Source organism: Spermophilus citellus (genome assembly GCF_964194105.1).
Source record: "Spermophilus citellus genome assembly, chromosome: 10".
NCBI lineage: Eukaryota > Metazoa > Chordata > Mammalia > Rodentia > Sciuridae > Spermophilus > Spermophilus citellus.
The window spans coordinates 78,396,966-78,401,766 of record NC_138197.1 but is presented as its reverse complement, the minus strand read 5'-3'; positions in this window follow the sequence as shown (position 1 = coordinate 78,401,766).

Below are 4,801 nucleotides of genomic sequence, written 5' to 3'. Positions count from 1 at the left end.
CTTCCGCCCTAAACCTGGCAGCAGCCTCACCGCGCCCATTAGCGCCGCAAGCTCTCATTGGCTGTATTTTCTGTCCCTCTTACGTATCCTATTCCCATTTGTAAACGTGGCCTCAAACCCTTCGGGGAGGTGGATCCGGGCGATATGCAAAATCAATTGCTGCGCGTGATTGGTCAGAGAGATCAACCAATCATCAGCGAGGTTAAACCCCCACCCTCTCTCTCAGTTTCAGAGAGGCGTGGCCTATGCTCTGGGTTCTTCTAAGCGATTTTTCTCTGGCCTAGCCCAGCTGTCATGCGCATTTTTCTTAGTTTTTCAGACCCTTCTTGCAATGTATCCCGCCCCCGCCGGGCGGAGTATTGAGGCGGATGGGTGGGTGTATGGAGCACCCCTGGAAATTATTTAATACTTTTGCAAGACAGTTACCATACAAAACTATACCTTTTGTCATATATCCATATTACTTACTCTAGGGCAATCAGATAATTGTGTCAGTACCTTTCTACACGATCCTGCAGTTGTCCTCCAATAAAATTATCCTAAAGAAATAATGGGTCTTCATTATTTGTGAGGATTAGGACGTTGTGTGGGCGAATGCACCTAATATTATCCAGGCCACAAGGTAGAAACCCCCAAGAATAAGGAGGGAAAGGAGACAACAGCAACAACATTTTGGAAACTGTAAAGCAAACAGGAATAGTAACTGGTTTAGCAAACCTGAGAAAGTGGATTCCTAAAAAAAGATTAACAAGAGCATGAATATAGCTTTGAAAAACCTTCTCTAGGGAATCTCACCAGCCCAGGAGAAAAATCCCAAAGATACTCTCATGAGGATTTTCTTAATGAAATAGACAATGAATCCTACTATTAAGCCCTTGACTTTTATACCGCAGCCCTCACACACTTTCCAAACAGCTTTTTAATGTCCTTACTCAACCATAAGCAGACAGCCAAGCGTCACTAGATATTTAAGAAAAGTCTTTAATATACAAGAAAGAAACCCAGAAAACAAGAAAGAAAAAAGCAAATTAGAGGAAACAGATATTGCAAAGGAGAAAAAAAAGACTAAAAAGAAAAAAGAAAAGTTCAAATATGTCATCAATATATTCAGAAAAAATAATACAGTGAATTTATAAAGTAACAATGAAAAGCTAGTTTTAAAGTAACTCCTATTCAGATAAGCAAAAAGAACTCTTGAATATCAAAACCACAATAAGAGAAAAATTCAAGAGAAAGAATATAGAGAATAAATTTTGTTCTACTTTAAGATAAAATTGATAAAAATTAGAGGATCAGTTCAGAAGGTTAAACATTTAAATAACAAGAATTCCAGAAAGAAAACAGAGAATTGAAGGGAAGAAATAAGTAATTTATAAGTAGATTGGTAGCTTTCCATGGTGACTCATGCCTGAAATCCCAGCCACTCTGTAGACTGAGGCAGGAGCATATCAAGTTTGAGGCCAGCCCCTGTATCTTAGCAAGATCCTATCTCAAAATTTAAAAAAAAAAATTATATATAAGGACTGGGAATGTAAGTCAGTGGTAGAGTGATTTTGAGTTCAATTCCCAGTATCTAAAACATAAAATAAAATAATAAATGTCTTTCCCTGAAGAAATGAATCTCCAAAGGCAAACTAGGTATCCAGCATATCAAATCAATCCCATTCCAAGTCATATCATTATAGAATTTCAGAACACAAGAAGACAGAAAAAATTTTAAAAGCTTACAGAGAAAAAGATCAAGTTGCAGAAACAGATCAAAAGTCAGAATAGCAGTAAGCATATCAGCTCATCAATACTGAGATCTAGAAGATGATAGAAATTGCCTTCAAATTTTTGAGGAAAATTATTTTCAACCTGGAATCCTACACTGAGCCAAACTATGGTTTAATTGTAAGCTAGACTACTGCAAATATGCAACATGTCTCAAAATATTAGTATTCCATGCGTTGTTTTTCAGAAAGGTTGGAGAGGATTTATTACATCAAGACAAATTAGCAAACCAAAAAAGAGACATGCAAGTTATCCAAGAATCAGGATCCAAAAGAGATACAAAAGAAATCTCCTTGGGCTGGGGATGTGGCTCAAGCGGTAGCGCGCTCGCCTGGAATGCGTGCGGCCGGGGTTCGATCCTCAGCACCACATACCAACAAAGATGTTGTGTCCGCCGAGAACTAAAATAAATAAATAAATATTAAAATCTCTCTCTCTCTCTCTCTCTCTCTCTCTCTCTCTCTCTCTCTCTCACTCACTCTCTCTTAAAAAAAAAAAAAAAAAAAAAAGAAAGAAATCTCCAAGCCAGGCATGGTGACTCACAGCTGTAATCCCAGCTGCTGGGAAGGCTGAGGCAGGAGGGAATCCAAGTTCACAGCCAGCCCCAGCAACTTAGTGAGGCCCAAAGCAACTCAATGAGACCCTGTCTCTAATAAAATATAAAAAAGGGCTGGGAACGTGGCTCATTGGTTCAATCCCCCCACTAACCCCCTGCCCCATACCAAAAAAAAAAAAAAAAAAAAAAAATAGAAAGAAAGAAAGAAAAAAGAAAAACAAAAGAAATCCCCAGGGCAATGATGAAAGTAGACATCAAAATGTACTGCAGAACTAGATATCAATTCATCAAAATTAGAGCAGTTCAGAAAGGTTTGGAAGTGATTTCTTTAAGAAAATAAAATTGATAGGATACCTATTGCATTTCAACTTATAGAGAAGAAATTTGCCTAACCATAAGACAGTTCAGAGACATATTGGTGATAGGTAGGTAGAAAACTAAGGAGGGAGAAAAGACAACTATTAACTGTGAAGAAAATAAAAAGGTTGGGTTGGAAAAACAACAGAATTTTGTTTTCTTTGATGTGGTGGGTGTTTCTAAAATAACTAAAAATTATGGGAAAATGGAAATGACTTCTGAAAAGCATACAAGAATCCAAAAAGAAAGTAAAGAATTAACAGGTCACAATCTAAATGAAGTCAGCAAACTAGAGGTATTCAAAACAATGCAGTCATATTTAGGAGGGTAAATATGAACTTTGCTTACCTGTCTGTTTTAAAGAGGAAAGGATGAAAGAGCCACTTGAGCTACAAAAATCTAAGAGATCCTCCCTGCTGGGAACCTTCCCTCCCCTCTGCATTCTCAGGGATCTTCAAGAAAAGTTGCCTTGGTATCCAATGGAGGATGGTGGTATTAATAACCACAGTAGGTCCTTAAAGAAACTTGAAGGGGGATAGGGTTATAGCTCAGTGGTAGAGTTCTTACCTAGCATGTGTGAGGCACTAGGTTCGAGTCTCAGCACTGCATATTTTTTAAAAATTTTTAATTCTAATTTGTTATATATGACAGCAGAATGCATTACAATTCATATTATACATATATAGCACAATTTTTCATATCTCTGGTTGTATACAAAGTATATTCACACCATTCATGTCTTCACACCTGTACTTTGGATAATGATGATCCATTTGGATAATGATAATCACATTCCACCATCATTTCAATCCCTTTCCCTCTCACCTCTCTGCTGTATCTAGAGTTCATCCCATGCTCCCCCTCCATACCCCACTATGAATCAGCCTCCTTATATCAGAGAAAACATTCGACATTTGTTTTTTGGGGATTGGCTAGCTTCACTTAGCATTATGTTCTCCAACTCCATCCATTTACCTGCAAATGCCATGATTTTATTCTCTTTTATTGCTGAGTAATATTCCACTGTGTATATATACATTTTTTCCCATTCATCTACTGAAGGGCATCTGGGTTGGTTCCACAATTTAGCTATTATGAATTGTGCTTCTATAAATATTGATGTCAGCACTGCATATTAATAAAATAAAATAAAGGTTTTCTGACAACTAAAAAAAATTTTAAAACTTGAAATCTGAATTTGTGTGTGTATGGTGCTGGGGATTGAACGGAGGGCCTTATGCATGTGAGGCAAGCACTCTACCAACTGAGCTATATCCCCAGACCATAATCTGATTTTAAAAACAAAAAACAAACAAAATATCAGTTTGTAAATTGAGTTTAAGGTAATTCTGCAGAGGAACGTGGAATGCTCCAAAGCACTTTGCCGAAACAAATGCAAATCTACTCCAGGCAAATGTCCTCTCATCCTAGGCACCAAAGAACTATAAATCATTTTCTAAGGAAAATTATTAGCTCATAATAATCATAATAAAATCTAAATACACAAGGAACAAGACACCATGAATTATATCCAGAAGAGAAAACAAGACTTCAGATATTGTAATCATAAGACATGAGTTATAAAACAATTATGCTTACTCTGTTTAGAAATAAAAGAGAAACTTGAAAATATATTAGAAAAAAAAGAAATCACAAAAGCAAATATAGCACATTTAAAACAAAAGCTCTAGAAATGAAAATGAGAAACAGTGGAATGAGAGGGACATTATTACCCTATGTGCATGTATGATTACACTACCAGTGGGACCCTATACCATGTTCAGCTAGAAAAGTTGTGCTCCATTTGTGTACAATGTGTCAACATACATTCTACTGTCTTGTATAAATAATTAGAATAAATTTTTAAAAAGCTGAATGGATAAGGTAGCTAGTTTAAGAAGCAATTATTCACCGGGTATGGTGAATTCACAAGCCTGTAACCCGAGCAACTCCAGGCCTCCAGGAGTTCCAGGCCACAGCCTCAGCAATTTAGTGAGACCCTGTCTCAAAATAAAAAAAATAAATGTGACTCAGCAGCAAAGCACCCCTGGGTTCAATCCTAATTATTCTTCATAGAAGAATTCCAGCTAGGGGCTGGGGATGTGGCTCAAGCGG